The sequence below is a fragment of the Monodon monoceros genome, unplaced genomic scaffold (genome assembly GCF_005190385.1).
Source record: "Monodon monoceros isolate NGI ecotype Baffin Bay Population unplaced genomic scaffold, NGI_Narwhal_1 Super_Scaffold_12, whole genome shotgun sequence".
NCBI classification, from domain to species: Eukaryota; Metazoa; Chordata; class Mammalia; order Artiodactyla; family Monodontidae; genus Monodon; species Monodon monoceros.
The window spans coordinates 127977217-127994845 of NW_021703768.1; positions in this window are offsets into that span (position 1 = coordinate 127977217).

The following is a 17629-nucleotide window of genomic DNA, read 5'->3' on the forward strand; positions in this document are numbered from 1 at the left end:
CTTGGCAGGTTGTACATTTCTAAGAATTTGTCCCTTTCTTCCAGGTTGTCCATTTTACTGGCATATAGTTGCTTGTAGTAATCTCTCATCATCCTTTGTATTTCTGCAGTGTCAGTTGGTACTTCTCCTTTTTCATTTCTAATTCTATTGATTTGAGTCTTCTTCCTTTTTTCTTGATAAGTCTGGGTAATGTTTTATCAATTTTATTTATCTTCTCAAAGAACCAGCTTTTAGATTTATTGATCTTTGCTATCGTTTCCTTCATTTCTTTTTCATTTATTTCTGATCTGATCTTTATGATTTCTTTTCTTCTGCTAACTTTGGGGGTTTTTTGTTCTAATTTCTCTAATTGCTTTATGTGTAAGGTTAAGTTGTTCATTCGAGATGTTTCCTGTTTCTTAAGGTAGGATTGTATTGCTATAAACTTCCCTCTTAGAACTGCTTTTGCTACATCCCATAGGTGTTGGGCCATCGTGTTTTCATTGTCATTTGTTTCTCGGTATTTTTTTATTTCCTCTTTGATTTCTTCAGTGACCTCTTGGTTATTAAGTAGTGTATTGTTTAGCCTCCATGTGTTTGTATTTTTTACAAATTTTTTCCTCCTATTGATATCTAGTCTCATAGCGTTGTGGTCAGAAAAGATACTCGATACGACTTCAATTTTCTTAAATTTACCAGGGCTTGATTTTTGACCTAAGATATGATCTATCCTGGAGAAAATTCCATGGGCACTTTAGAAGAAAATGTATTCTGTTGTTTTTGGATGGAATGTCCTATAAATATCAATTAAGTCCATCTTGTTTAATGTATCATTTAAAGCTTGTGTTTCCTTATTTATTTTCATTTTGGATGATCTGTCCATTGGTGAAAGTGGGGTGTTAAAGTCCCCTACTATGATTGTGTTACTGTCGATTTCCCCTTTTATGGCTCTTAGTATTTGCCTTATGTATTGAGGTGCTCCTATGTTGGGTGCATAAATATTTACAATTGTTATATCTTCTTGTTGGATTGATCCCTTGATCATTATGTAGTGTCCTTCTTTGTCTCTTGTGATAGTCTTTGTTTTAAAGTGTATTTTGTCTGATATGAGAATTGCTACTCCAGCTTTCTTTTGATTTCCATTTGCATGGAATATCTTTTTCCATCCCCTCACTTTCAGTCTGAATGTGTCCCTAGGTCTGAAGTGGGCCTCTTGTAGACAGCGTATATATGGGTGTTGTTTTTGTATCCATTCAGCCAGTCTATGTCTTTTGGTTGGAGCATTTAACCCATTTACATTTAAGGTAATTATCAATATGTATGTTCCTATTACCATTTTCTTTATTGTTTTGGGTTTGTTATTGTAGGTCTTTTCCTTCTCTTGTGTTTCCTGCGTGGAGAAGTTCCTTTAGCATTTGTTGTAAAGCTGGTTTGGTGGTGCTGAACTCTCTCAGCTTTTGCTTGTCTGTAAAGGTTTTAATTTCTCCATCAAATCTGAATGAGATCCTTGCTGGGTAGAGTAATCTTGGTTGTAGGTTTTTCCCTTTCATCACTTAAATATGTCCTGCCACTCCCTTCTGGCTTGCAGAGTTTCTGCTGAAAGATCAGCTGTTAGCCTTATGGGGATTCCCTTGTATGCTACTTGTTGTTTTTCCCTTGCTGCTTTTAATATTTGTTCTTTGTATTTAATTATTGATAGTTTGATTACTATGTGTCTTTGTGTGTTTTTCCTTGGATTTATCCTGTATGGGACTCTCTGTGCTTCCTGGAGTTGATTAACTATTTCCTTTCCCATATTAGGGAAGTTTTCAACTATCGTCTCTTCAAATATTTTCTCAGTCCCTTTCTTTTTCTCTTCTTCTTCTGGGATCCCTATAATTGGAATGTTGGTGCATTTAATATTGTCCCAGAGGTCTCTGAGACTGTCCTCAATTCTTTTCATTCTTTTTTCTTTATTCTGTTCTGTGGTAGTTATTTCCAATATTTTATCTTCCAGGTCACTTATCTGTTTTTCTGCCTCAGTTATTCTGCTATTGATCCCTTCTAGAGAATTTTAAATTTCATTCATTGTGTTGTTCATGATTGTTTGTTTGCTCTTTAGTTCTTCTAGGTCCTTGTTAAACATTTCTTGTATTTTCTCCATTCTATTTCCATGATTTTGGATCATCTTTAGTATCATTATTCTGAATTCTTTTTCAGGTAGACTGCCTATTTCCTCTTCATTTGTTAGGTCTGGTTGGTTTTTACCTTTCTCCTTCATCTGCTTTGTGTTTCTTTGTCTTCTCATTTTGCTTAACTTACTGTGTTTTGGGTCTCCTTTTTGCAGGCTGCAGGCTTGTAGTTCCCGTTGTTTTTGGTGTCTGTCCCCAGTGGCTAAGGTTGGTTCAGTGGGTTGTGTAGGCTTCCTGGTGGAGGGGACTAGTGCCTGTGTTCTGGAGGATGAGGCTGGATCTTGTCTTTCTGGTGGGCAGGTCCACGTCTGGTGGTGTGTCTTGGGGTGTCTGTGACCTTATTATGATTTTAGGCAGCCTCTCTGCTAATGGGTGTGGTTGTGTTCCTGTCTTGCTAGTTGTTTGGCATAGGGTGACCAGCACTGTAGCTTACTGGTCATTGAGTGGAGCTGTGTCTTGGGGTTGAGATGGAGATCTCTGGGAGATTTTCGCCATTCAATATTACGTGGAGCTGGGAAGTCTCTGGTGGACCAATATCCTGAATTTGTCTCTCCCACCTCAGAGGCATAGCCCTGATGCCTGGCTGGAGCACCAAGAGCCTGTCATTAACATGGCTCAGAGTAAAAGGGAGAAAAATAGAAAGAAAGAAGGAAAAAGATAAAATAATACAAAATTAAATTAAAAAGTTATTAAAATAAAAAGCATAAGTAATTATTAAAAAATATTTTTAAGTAATTAACAAAAAGAAAGAAAAGAACAACCAAACCAAAAAACAAATCCACAAATGATAACAAGTGATGAAAACTATACTAAAAATAAAACAAAAACAAACAAACAAAAACAGACAGACTGAACCCTAGGACAAATGGTAAAAGCAAAGCTATACAGACAAAATCTCACACAGAAGCATATGCATAGACACTCACAGAAAGAGAAAAAGGGGAAAAAAAAAAATATATATATAATATCTTGTTGCTCCCAAAGTCCACCTCCTCAGTTTGGGATGATTCGTTGTCTATTCGTGTATTCCACAGATGCAGGGTAGATCAAGTTGATTGTGGAGATTTAATCCGCTGCTTCTGAGGCTGCTGGGAGAAATTTCCCTTTCTCTTTGTTCGTACAGCTCCCGGGGTTCAGCTTTGGATTTGGCCCCGCCTCATCGTGTCGGTCACCTGAGGGCATCTGCTTTTCTCTCAGACAGGATGGGGTTAAAGGAGCCGCTGATTCGGGGGCCCTGGCTCACTCAGGCCTGGGGGAGGGAGGGGTACGGAGTGTGGGGCAAGCCTGTGGCGGCAGAGGGCGGCATCATGTTGCAGCAGCCTGAGGCCCGCCGTGCGTTCTCCCGGGGAAGTTGTCCCTGGATCCCGGGACCCTGGCAGTGGCGGGCTTCACAGGCTCCTGGGAGGGTAGGTGTGGAGAGTGACCTGTGCTTGCACACAGGCTTCTTGGTGGTGGCAGCAGCAGCCTTAGCGTCCTGTGCCCATCTCTGGGGTCTGCGCTGATAGCCACGGCTTGTGCCTGTCTCTGCAGCTCCTTTAAGTGGCACTTTTAATCCCCTCTCCTCGCGCACCAGGAAACAAAGAGGGAGGAAAAAGTCTCTTGCCTCTTGGCACCTCCAGACCTTTCCCCAGACTCCCTCCCGGCTAGACGTGGCTCACTAGCCCCCTTCAGGCTGTGTTCACGCTGACAACCCGTCCTCTCCCTGGGATCCAACCGAAGCCCGAGCCTCGCTCCCAGCCCCCGCCCGCCCCAGCGGGTGGGCGGACAAGCCTCTTGGGCTGGTGAGTGCCGGTCATCATCTGTCCTCTGTGCGGGAATGTCTCCACTTTGCCCTCCGCACCCCTGTTGCTGTGCTCGCCTCCGCGGCCCCGAAGCTCCCCACTCTGCCACCCGAAGTCTCCGCCCGCAAAGAAGTTTCTAGTGTGTGGAAACCTTTCCTCCTTCATAGCTCCCTCCCACTGGTGCGGGTCCCGTCCCTATCCTTTTTTTTTTTGGTGGTACGCGGGCCTCTCACCGCTGTGGCCTCTCCCGTCGCGGTGCACAGGCTCCGGACGTGCAGGCTCAGCGGCCATGGCCCATGGGCCCAGCCGCTCTGCCGCACGTGGGATCCTCCCGGTCCAGGGCACGAACCCGCATCCCCTGCATCGGCAGGCGGACTCCCAACCACTGCACCACCAGGGAAGCCCCCGTCCCTATCCTTTTGTCTCTGTTTATTCTTTTTTCTTTTGCCCTACCCAGGTACGTGGGGAGTTTCTTGCCTTTTGGGAGGTCTGAGGTCTTCTGCCAGCGTTCAGTAGGTGTTCTGTAGGAGTTGTTCCACATGTAGATGTATTTCTGATGTATTTGTGGGGAGGAAGGTCATCTCCGCATCTTAACTCTTCTGCCATCTTGAAGCTCCTCTCCTCGCCCCTTTTCATTTTTATTTTTTAAATTTTATTGAAGTGTAGTTGATTTATAATGTTCTGTTAGTTTCTGCTGTACAACAAAGTGATTCAGTTATACATATACCTACATTCTTTTTTATATTCTTTTCCATGATGGTTTATCACAGGATATTGAATATAGTTTCCTGTGCGATTCAGTCGGATCTTGTTGTTTATTCATTCTATATATAATAGTTTGCATCTTCTAATCCGGAACTCCCCAATCCTTCCCTCCCCCACCCCCTTGGCACCCACAAGTCTGTTCTCTATGTCTGAGTCTGTTTCTGTTTTGTAGATATGTTCATTTGTGTTGTATTTTAGATTCCACATATAAGTGATATCATATATCTGTCTTTCTCTTTCTGCCTTACTTCACTTAGTATGATAATCTCTAGGTCCATCCATGTCGGTACAAATGGCATTATTTCATTCTTTTTTATGGCTGAGTAATGTTCCATTGTATATATGTACCACATCTTCTTTTTTTTTTTTTAAGCAACAAAGATATACTGTACAGCATAAGGAAATATAGCCATTAGTTTGCAGTAACTTTAAATGGAGTATAATCTATAAAATTATTGAATTGCTGTGTTGTACACCTGAAACTAATAAAATATTGTAAATCAACTATACTTTAATATAAGAAAAATAAAGACAGGCGCACCTTGCACTTTGAAATACTTCAATTTGTTATCTTTGAAAAAGATAGACGCTTTCTTATATAAATGTAGTTCCATTATTATTTTTAACAAAATTCTTCAGAATTTCTTAATATTTCTAATAAACATTCTGTATTTAAATTTCCCCATTTGCCCTCAAAATGTGTTTTTTTTTTAAAAAAAATTATTTATTTATTTATTTATTTATTTATTTTGGCTGTGCCGGGTCTTAGTTGAGGCAGGCAGGATCTTTAGTTGCAGCATGTGGACTTAGTTGCAGCATGCATGTGGGATCTAGTTCCCTAACCAGGGATCAAACTCGCCCCCCTGCATTGGGAGTGTGGAGTCCTGCCCAGTGTACCACATCTTCTTTATCCATTCCTCTGTCGATGGACATGTAGGTTGTTTCCATGTCTTGGCTATTGTGAATAGTGCTGCTATGAACAGTGGGGTGCTTGTATCTTTTCAAATTATAGTTTTGTTTAGGTATATGCCCAGGCGTAGGATTGCTGGATAATATGCTTACGCCCCTTTTTACTCTCTTCTTTGCTTCTCTCATTCTTGTGCTGCCTCCCCCTCTCCCCACCCCCAGACACCTACTGATCTGCTTTCTGTCACTAGGGATTACTTTGCATTTTCTAGAGTTTTAAAGAAATAGAATTATAAAGTATGTACTTTTTTTTTGCCCTGGATTCTTTCAGTGTAACTATTTTGAGATTCATCCACATTGTTATGTGCATCAATAATTCATTCTTATGCTAAGTAGTATTCCATTGTGTGGAATCTGTTGATTCACCTGTTGTTGGACATTTGGATGATTTCCAGTTTTTAGCTGTCATGTATAAAACTGCCGTGAATATTTGTGTACAAATCTTTGTATGGACCTGTGTTTGTATTTCTGGGATATGTCTCTCTTGGTCATGATGTATTATCCTTTTTATATGTTATTGATTTAGGTTTGCTAACATTTTGTTAAGAATTTTTGCATCCATGTTCATGAGGGATATTGGTAGTTTCCCTTCTTGTTATCTCTGTCTGGTTTTGGTATTAGAGTAATACTGGCCTTATAAAATGGAATGAAAGTATTCCCTCTTCTTCAGTTTTCTGATAGAGTATATAGAATTTGCATTATTAATTTTTAAAAGGGTACCAAAATCTCTAACTATAATTGTATGTTTATCTATTTCTACTTGCAATTCTATCAGTTTTTGCTTCATGCATTTGGAAGCTCTGTTACTAAGCACATAAACATTTAGAATTGTTATGTTCTCTTAATGAATCTACCCTTTTATCATTTTGAAGTGATTTTCTTTATCCCTGTTAATATTCTTTGGTCTAGGATATATTTTATATGATTTTAATATAACTACTTCAAGTTCCTTTTGATATTAGCATGATGTATCTTTATCCATCCTTTTACTTTTAACCCATTTTTGAGGTTGCTTTGGGGATGATAGTATACATCTTTAACTTACCAAAGTCTACTTTAAGCGAGATTGTTACTTCACGTATGGTATAAGAACCTTAAAACAGTATACTTCCATTTCTCTCCTCCCAGACTTTGTACTAATGTTGTCAGATATTTTACTTTTTCTTGTTATAAGCTCCATGATTATTTTTGTTTGAAAGTCAGTTGTCTTTTAAAGAGATTTAGATGATAAGAAAAACATCTCATATGTTTACCCACATTATCACCATTTCCAGTGCTTTTGTTGTATTGTGTAGATCCATATTTCTATTGGCTCTTATTTTCCTTGTCTCTGAAGGACTTCTTTTAACATGTCTTGTAAGGCAGACCTATTGATGGTAAATTTTTTTCAGGTTTTGTATGTCTGGAAGTCTTCATTTCATCTTAATTTTTTAAAGATTAAAAATTTGGTGGGCATAAAATTCTAGATTGATCATTTTTTCCCCATTACTTTAAACTTGTTGATCCACCGTAGCCTTGCTTCTTTTGAGAAATCTGCTGTCATCCCAATTTCTGTTTCTGTGTACAGAATATTTCTTTTTTTCTTTGGCTGCTTTTAAGATATTTTTTAAATCATTGTTTTGAACAATTTGATTCTGATATGCCTCAGTGTCGTTTTAGTAATATATATATTTTTATACTAGGGTTTTGTTGAGCTTCTATGGAAGTATATGGGTGTCATGGGTTAAATTGTGTACCTCTAAAATTCATATGTGGAAGTTCTAACCCCCAGTTCCTCAGAATATGCCCTTATTTGGAAGTAAGGTTATTGCAGATGTAATGAGTTAAGATGATGTTGTTTGTGTGGGTCCTAATATAATATGACTAGTGTCCTTATAAACAAGGGAAATTTGGGCACAGACACACACACATAGGGAAAATATCATGTGAAAATGAAGGCAGAGATTGAGGTGATGTCTCTATAAGCCAAGAAATGCCAAAGATTGCCAGCAAACACCAGGGGAGAGGTATGGAACACATTCTTCCTCGCAGTCCTCTGAAGGAACTAACCCTACCAACCTCTTGATTTCAGACTCTGGCCTTCAGAACTGTAAGAAAATACATTTCTGTTGTTTAAGCCACTCAGTTTATGGTACTTTGTTATAGCAGCCTTTGTAGCCTAATATGATGGGTTTACAGTTTTCATAAAATATAGATACATATTGGTGATTTTTTCAAAATTTTTTTGTCTTCCCCCCACCCCCCTTTTAGGAACCCCTCAGTACATGGATGTTAAGCCACTTCAGGTTTTTTCTGTTTTTGTTTTTGAATCTTTTTTCTCTGTTTCATTTTGGATAGTTGCTATTGATATACCGGTTTACCAATATTTTCTTCTATAACACCTAATCTGTCACTAATCCCATTCAGTGTCTTTTTCATCTCTGATATTATAATTTTCCCTTCTAGAAGTTTGATTTTAGTCTTTAAAAATTTCCTTTCACATCACCAATTAACATCCTTAATTTTTCCTCTAGCTTTATGCACATATGGAGTATAGTTATAATATTTCAACACTCTGGTCTGTTGATTCTAACATCCATGTCATTATTGGATTGGTTTTGATTGGTTGGTTTTTCTACTTGTTATGGGTCATGTTTTCCTGCTCATTTGCCTGCCTGGTAATTTTTGATTGGATGACAGATGCTGTAAGTTTTACTTTGTTATGTGCTGAATATTTTGTATTCCTATAAATATCCTTGAGCTTTATTTTGGAAGACAGTTAAGTTACTTAGAAACAGTTTGATTCTTTCAGGTCTTGCTTTTAAGGTTTGTTTAATGAGACCAGAGTAACTTTTATTCTAGGGATTTTTATTCACTCTACTGAGGCAAGACTCCTGAATTATCGACTCAATGCTCCATAAATTATGAGGTTTTCCAATCTGGCTAGTGAGAAATGGCTCTATTCACATGTCTCTGTGAATTCTGAGACCACTAGGGTATATGTTGCTATTAAAAATTAGAAGTCTAGGGCTTCCCTGGTGACGCAGTGTTGAGAGTCCACCTGCCGATGCAGGGAACACGGGTTCGTTCCCCGGTCCGGGAAGATCCCACATGCCGCGGAGCGGCTGGGCCTGTGAGCCATGGCCGCTGAGCCTGCGCGTCCGGAGCCTGTGCTCCGCAACGGGAGAGGCCACAACAGTGAGAGGCCGGCGTACTGCAAAAAAAAAGAAAAAAAAAAAAAAGAAGTCTAAGTGCATTCTATTTGCATAATAAAGTTCAAAGTCACAATCTGCTGAGAAGGTGCAACCCACACAGACCATTTTTTAAATTTTATTTTATTTTTTATATCTTTATTGGAGTATAATTGCTTTACATTGTTGTGTTTGTTTCTGTTGTACAGCAAAGTGAATCAGCTATAAGTATACATATATCCCCATATACCCTCCTTCTTGAGCCTCCCTCCCACCCTCCCTATCCCACCCCTCTAGGTTGTCACAAAGCATTGAGCTGATCTCCCTGTGCTATGCAGCTGCTTCCCATTAGCTATCTATTTTACATTTGGTAGTGTATATATGTCAATGCTACTCTCTCACTTCGTCCCAGCTTACCCTTCCCCACTGTGTCCTCAAGTCCGTTCTCTACTTGTGTGTCTTTATTCCTGCCCTGCCACTAGGTTCATCAGTACCGTTTTTTTAGATTCCATATATATGAATTAGCATATGGTATTTGTTTTTCTCTTTCTGACTTACTTCACTCTGTATGACAGACTCTAAGTCCATCCACCTCATTACAAATAACTCAATTTCGTTCCTTTTTATGGCTGAGTAATACTCCATTGTATATATGTGCCACATCTTTTTTTTTGTATGTAATCAATTTTATTTATTTTTAACATCTTTATTGGAGTATAATCGCTTTACAATGTTGTGTTAGTTTCTGCTGTATAACAAAGTGAATCAGCTATACATATACATATATCCCCATATCTCCTCCCTCTTGTGTTTTCCTCCAACCCCCCACCCCACCCCTCTAGGTGGTCACAGAGCACTGAGCTGATCTTGCTAGCTGCTTCCCACTACCTATCTATTTTACATTTTGTAGTGTATATATGTCCATGCCACTCTCTTCATCACAGCTTACCCTTCCCACTCCCAGTGTCCTCAAGTCTATTCTCTATGTCTGCATCTTTATTCTTGCCCTGCCCCTAGGTTCTTCAGATCCATTTTGTTTTCTTAGATTCCATATATATGTGTTAGCATATGGTATTTGTTTTTCTCTTTCTGACTTATTTCACTCTGTATGACAGACTCTAGGTCCATCCACCTCACTACAAATAACTCAATTTCATTTCTTTTTATGGCTGAGTAATATTCCATTGTATATATATGTGCCACATCTTCTTTATCCATTCATCTGTCAGTGGACATTTAGGTTGCTTCCATGTCCCGGAAGTTATAAATAGTGCTGCACTGAATACTGTGGTACATGACTCTTTTTGAATTATGGTTTTCTCAGGGTATATGCCCAGTAGTGGGATTGCAGGGTCATATGGTAGTTCTATTTTAATTTTTTTAAAAATTTATTTATTATTTTTATTTTATTTGTTTATTGTTTCTGGCTGTATTGTCTTCATTGCTGCACACGGGCTTTTCTCTGGTTGTGGCAAGTGGGGGCCAATCTTTGCTGGGGTTCGTGGGCTTCTCATTGTGGTGGCTTCTCTTGTTGCGGGGCACAGGTTCTAGGTGCATGGGCTTCAGTAGTTGTTGCACGTGGGCTTAGTAGTTGTGGCTCATGGACTCCAGAGCACAGGCTCAGTGGTTGTGGTTCATGGGCCTAGCTGCTCCATGGCATGCGGCATGTTCCTGGACCAGGGATCAAACCCGTTTCCCCTGCACTGGCAGGCAGATTCTCAACTACTGTGCCACCAGGGAAGCCCTATTTTTAATTTTTTAAGAAACCTCCATACTGTTCTCCATAGTGGCTGCATCAATTTAAATTCCCACCAATAGTGCAGGAGGGTTCCCTTTTTTCCACACCCTCTCCAGCATTTATTGTTTCTAGATTTTTTGATGATTTGTGAGATGATACCTCATTGTGGTTTTGATTTGCATTTCTCTAATGATTAGTGATGTTGAGCATCTTTTCATGTTTGTTGGCAATCTGTATGTCTTCTTTGGAGAAATGTCTATTTAGGTCTTCTGCTCATTTTTGGATTGGGCTTTTTGTTTTTCTGATATTGAGCTGCATGAGCTGCTTGTATCTTTTGTTTGTTTCTTCATTTGCAAATATTTTCTCCCATTCTGAGGGTTGTCTTTTCGTCTTGTTTATGGCTTCTTTTGCTCTGCAAAAGCTTTTAAGTTTCACTAGGTCCCATTTGTTTATTTTTATTTCCATTCCTCTAGGAGGTGGGTCAAAAAAGATCTCGCTGTGATTTATGTCATAAAGTGTTCTGCCTATGTTTTCCTCTAAGAGTTTTATAGTGTCTGGCCTTACATTTAGGTCTTTAATCCATTTTGAGTTTATTTTTGTGTATGGTATTAGGGAGTGTTCCAATTTCATTCTTTTACATGTAGCTGTCCAGTCTTCCCAGCACCACTTATTGAAGTGGCCTTTTCTCCATTTTGTATTCTTGCCTCCTTTGTCATAGATAAGGTGACCATATGTGTGTGGGTTTATCTGTGAGGTTTCTATCCTGTTCCATTGATCTATCTTTCTGTTTTTGTGCCAGTACCATACTGCCTTGATTACTGTAGCTTTATAGTGTAGTCTGAAGTCTGGGAGCCTGATTCCTCCAGCTCCGATTTTATTTCTCAAGATTGCTTTTGCTACCCAGGGTCTTTTGTGTTTCCATACAAATTGTAAATTTTTTTGTTATAGTTCTGTAAAAAATGCCATTGGTAATTTGATAGGGATTGCACTGAATCTTAGATTGCTCTGGGTAGTATAGTCATTTACACAATGTTGATTCTTCCAATCCAAGAACATGGTATATCTTTCCATCTGTTTTTATCATCTTTGATTTCTTTCATCAGTGTCTTACTGTTTTCTGCGTACAGGTATTTTGCCTCCTTAGGTAGGTTTATTCCTAGTTATTTTATTCTTTTTGCCACACAGACCATTTTGGAATCCCACTATTACGTTCTATGCATACAGCACATTTCTTCAGTGAAGGATCAGATAGGGTCATCTGCACAGTGCAGCATAAGAACAGAAATTTCAGCACCACTAATAGCAGAATAACTCTGCATAGAGCTTACCCTCTACCTCTACCTTGAGTAAAGAAATTCATTACATGTCAGAGGTGAAGAAATTTTAGAAAAGAAATTTTAGACTTTAAGTCTGTGAGCCACATATTCATAGACATTTTTGTTTTGTTTGTATAGCATTTTAAAATATTTAAATTGGTTGTTAATATTTTTAAATTGGGAGATGCTACACAAAAATGCAGACTTCTGGCCTCTCTTGCAGGAACAAAACAAAACAAATAAAACTGGAAACATTTCATTAGAAGTAAGGAGCAGCTGCCTCTTTTGAGTGGTTTAGGTGGGGCCTCAGTCTTCAGTTTGGTCTTGCCAACATTGAGGTTGAGTGGCAGTGACATTTATCATTTTGCATGTGCTTTTTTTGTAATAGGGTTAAAAAGAATATATTTATTATATGTATTTCTTTATCACAGTGGGAAAGTGAATGATGGATTGAGAGGGGCTAATTTTCGAGAAAAATGGGAGAACATAGATTATTAGTGGAAATAAAGACCAAATATTTAATTTGTGTGATAAATTATGAGTTAAGATGCTACTGCAGTAAAACTCGGTTACCTCATCCATGTACACTGCCTAGGCATTTGAGTTTGCACCATGCTCTTTAGAGGTCCACTAAAAGCTGGGACTAGGGTTGAGATATGGACCTTTAAAACTTCTACGTATATTTGGTATTTGTAGAATATCATGTTTCAAATATTTGCAATATAAACATTTGTTAGAAGTTGTGATGCCCCACGTTGTATATCACAGAGTGGTATTAACATAATAGTTTATAAAAAAGGCAGGAATAGAAGCTATTTTCTCACCAAGGACTAATATACCAATGTTCCTTGCTGGTCTTTACTTCTACTCAGGCAGTGTCTCTGTGAATTTAAGTTGTACTTCACTGGAAGTGCCGGGCAACATGTTCAGTGCTATGGGAATATAAAGCTTAAGACCTGGTCTCTTCTTTTGGGAACTTATATCTGGTTGAGAAGACAAAGTATATGATAAGTGTATAATAAGCAGAACTGACATCATTCATTGCACTGAGTGGAGAACATCAGTGAGCTTAAGTGGTTTGCCAAGCCTTCCTGTAGAAGGAGGCAGGACTAAACCAGTATGGGCAGAAGATAGTCACATGAATACATTATGGGAGGAAATTTGGGGGATAGTGAAATGATCTCAGATATAACCTAGTTTAATATGTTCAATTTAGAGATAAATCAAGGCCCAGAGAAAGTTAAGTGTTTCTCATGGATGAACAGTAAGTTTTTCCTAGAAGCGAGGTCTCCGAATTCCTGCTTCACAACATAGCCATGTATCACCCCCATCATAGGCCTTGCCAATCTATGCTTTGCTTTTTATTATTGTCCTTTTCATTTTCTGATTCATCATGCATACTCTTTGAGAGAAGTGACCTTGTCTATCTTGGTTACTACTGTATTCCCAGAACCTAAAATACAGTCCCATCCCCGGCCCCAAGACAAAGACACTTCCCAAGCCTTAAAGGAAAAATCCAGAGAATTAAGTTCTCACTTGATAAATTCTGAAATTCATATGTGAAAAGGTTTAGATGTGGACAAAAATTTTAGGGAGCGGAGAACAAGTCTTAGACTTTAACTCACAGTGATGCAACTCAATTAAAGCCAATAAATATTCAGTCAAGTTGTCATTTGGGTATACATCAAACAATCTCATTACCTTAAGTATGTAAGAATGAAAGGAAACAAGATTTGTAAGTACTGGTTGGGAAAAAAAAAAATCTAGCCCATGAAATGATGAATCAAAAGAAGCGAATTGGCTATAGAGAAGCCCTGGTTAAATGACAGGTGGTATAATTCTAGTATAATTATACTTAGTACACTTCATTTTAAACATAGGTCTATATTATAATCATTTTTATTAAGTTATGCTCTATGTGTATTATGTATACACACACACAAAGTCGTATACATATAGTAATATCTGAAATTATGTTCATCTAATGTTAATGATAATATATAGTAATAGTGGAGTTTAGGTAGCTATTTTTTCTCTAATTTGTTTTTACTATACACCTTGAATTTTTCATCATAATAATTACTAAAAATAAAATTATTTTTTAAAACCACAACCCAGAGAAAATCAGAGTGTGTTTCCTTCCATTATCTTTTACATTAATAAACATATATTTTTATGCATTTTGAACCTTATCATATGTATTTATATACTCACATTTGTTGTACCCTCATTGTTTCGGATATTATTCTATTATATTCATGTTCTGATATCACAGCCAATTTTCAAAATATTAACATAACTTTTATATATCATAATTTAATCATTTCTTTAGGGACATTTATATTGCTTGTAAAATTTTGCAAATGTAGTTATAAATACTATAATAAGCATACATGTTTGCCTATATCTCAGATGATTTTTTTTACACATATCTGGAAGAGAATTCATTGGATCAAAATATATGAAGATATTTAAAGCCCTTGAAATATAGTATTGAATTGGTTATAATGGTAATCTACAGGAAGGGCTTGGAAATGTAGATAAGAGCCATTTGGGGAGAGATGAATTAGATGAGTCATATCATGGGAGTGGAAAAGAATAGGCCTTACATGGGAATCAATTCTGTAGGTCATTTTGTGTATTTTGGGAAATGAAATTTTGGTAGCAGAATGGAGACGTGTTCCTGAGGGACAACTCAAATATCTTGCCAGCTGCAAAGGCAAGTCAAATGATAATGTCTAAGGTTGCTTATTTATTCTTAACCTGAGTGAAGACAGTCAGTCAACAAGTGTGTATTAAATTCAGCTCTCTCAGAACTTTGTGGACCTTAGTGAAGTATCTTCTGACTTTGGATGGTTCACTAGTCTTATTGGGCCTCTATTCATGTCACTGGTGGCTGGATTTAAGCTTACATTAATTTTTTTTAAGAAGGACGTGCAGGTTTTGTACTCCCTGAATTCTTCCATGTTGAAAACAGTTGCCTTTATACTTGAGGGGTGAGTTGGTAGGATATAGTATTCTTTGGTCCTGATTTTTTTTTTTTTTTAGAACTTTGTATATACCCATTTATTAGCTTCTGGCAATGGATGTTGCTGGGGAGAACTGTTAAATGAGCTTGAATTTTTTTTTTTTTTTTTTTTGCCTCATAGAAGAAAAAAAGTAGAAAGTACATTACATGTATTATATAACATTACATGTAATTTTATGTAATATATATTTTACATAATATATATATGCATATACACATATACATTAACACCCGGGTTTTGATACGTATGCATCAATTTTTGTTTTGCTATTGTGTGCTTTTTCAGTATATAGATTTACTTCATCATTTAAGGAATAATTTTTGATTTTATGGTATTTTCAATGGTTGAATATCTTTTCAGGGATACTGGTTAGCCCCAAGTTAGATCACCTTTGTCCTCCATGTTGATTATCTTGTAATTGTTTTCATTTTATTCTTTTTTCATTCATTGTGGTTACATTAAGCCTTTGTTTCATGTCAGTAATTCACTTTATAGCTGTGTTTATCTGCTTTCTTTTGTTTCTAATTTACTTAACGGTTTTTTAATAATGGCATCTTGGCTTTTAATTTGTTTCCATAGCTATATAAACAACCATTTAGTCTCATTCTGTTTTTTCATTATTTGACATCTGAGTTCTTATTTTAAGTCTTATTAAAATTTTAAATCACATGAAGCACTTGTGGGCAATTTTCCTGTTTCATAGAGCATGTTTTCTTCCACATGGGGCTCTTCAACTGTCTTTTGTATACCACCGTCCATTCTTTTTTTTTTTTTACATCTTTATTGGAGTATAATTGCTTTACAGTGGTGTCTTAGTTTCTGCTTTATAACAAAGTGTATCAGTTATACATATACATATGTTCCCATATCTCTTCCCTCTTGCGTCTCCCTCCCTGCCACCCTCCCTATCCCACCCCTCCAGGCGGTCACAAAGCACCGAGCTGATCTCCCTGTGCTATGCGGCTGCTTCCCACTAGCTATCTACCTTACGTTTGGTAGTGTATATATGTCCATGCCTCTCTCTCGCTTTGTCACACGTCACCCTTCCCCCTCCCCATATCCTCAAGTCTGTTCTCTAGTACGTCTGTGTCTTTATTCCTGTCTTACTCCTAGGATCTTCATGACATTTTTTTTCTTAAATTCCATATATATGTGTTAGCATACGGTATTTGTCTTTCTCTTTCTGACTTACTTCACTCTGTATGACAGACTCTAGGTCTATCCACCTCATTACAAATAGCTCAATTTCGTTTCTTTTTATGGCTGAGTAATATTCCATTGTATATATGTGCCACATCTTCTTTATCCATTCATCCGATGATGAACACTTAGGTTGTTTCCATCTCTGGGCTATTGTAAATAGAGCTGCAATGAACATTTTGGTACATGACTCTTTTTGAACTATGGTTTTCTCAGGGTATATGCCCAGTAGTGGGATTGCTGGGTCATATGGTAGTTCTCTTTGTAGTTTTTTCAGGAACCTCCATACTGTTCTCCACAGTGGCTGTATCAATTTACATTCCCACCAACAGTGCAAGAGGGTTCCCTTTTCTCCACACCCTCTCCAGCATTTATTGTTTCTAAATTTTTTGATGATGGCCATTCTGACTGGTGTGAGATGATATCTCATTGTAGTTTTGATTTGCATTTCTCTAATGATTAATGATGTTGAGCATTCTTTCATGTGTTTTGTTGGCAGTCTGTATATCTTCTTTGGAGAAATGTCTATTTAGGTCTTCGGACCATTTTTGGATTGGGTTGTTTGTGTTTTTGTTATTGAGCTGCATGAGCTGCTTATAAATTTTGGAGATTAATCCTTTGTCTGTTGCTTCATTTGCAAATATTTTCTCCCATTCTGAGGGTTGTCTACTGGTCTTGTTTATGGTTTCTTTTGCTGTGCAAAAACTTTGAAGTTTCATTAGGTCCCACGTGTTTATTTTTGTTTTTATTTCCATTTCTCTAGGAGGTGGGTCAAAAAGGATCTTGCTGTGATTTATGTCATAGAGTGTTCTGCCTATGTTTTCCTCTAAGAGTTTGATAGTTTCTGGCCTTACATTTAGGTCTTTAATCCATTTTGAGTTTTTTTTTGTGTATGGTGTTAGGGAGTGATCTAATCTCATACTTTTACATGTACCTGTCCAGTTTTCCCAGCACCACTTATTGAAGAGGCTGTCCTTTCTCCACTGTACATTCCTGCCTCCTTTATCAAAGATAAGGTGACCATAGGTGCGTGGGTTTATCTCTGGGCTTTCTATCCTGTTCGATTGATCTTTCTGTTTTTGTGCCAGTACCATACTGTCTTGATTACTGTAGCTTTGTAGTATAGTCTGAAGTGAGGGAGCCTGATTCCTCCAGCTCCGTTTTTCGTTCTCAAGATTGCTTTGGCTGTTCGGGGTCTTTTGTGTTTCCATACAAATTGCGAAATTTTTTGTTCTAGTTCTGTGAAAAATGCCAGGGGTAGTTTGATGGGATTGCATTGAATCTGTAGATTGCTTTGGGTAGCAGAGTCATTTCCACAATGTTGATTCTTCCCATCCAAGAACATGGTATATCTCTCCATCTATTTGTATCATCTTTAATTTCTTTCATCAGTGTCTTATAATTTTCTGCATACAGGTCTTTTGTCTCCTTAGGTAGGTTTATTCCTAGATATTTTATTCTTTTTGTTGCAATGGTAAATGGGAGTGTTTTCTTGATTTCACTTTCAGATTTTT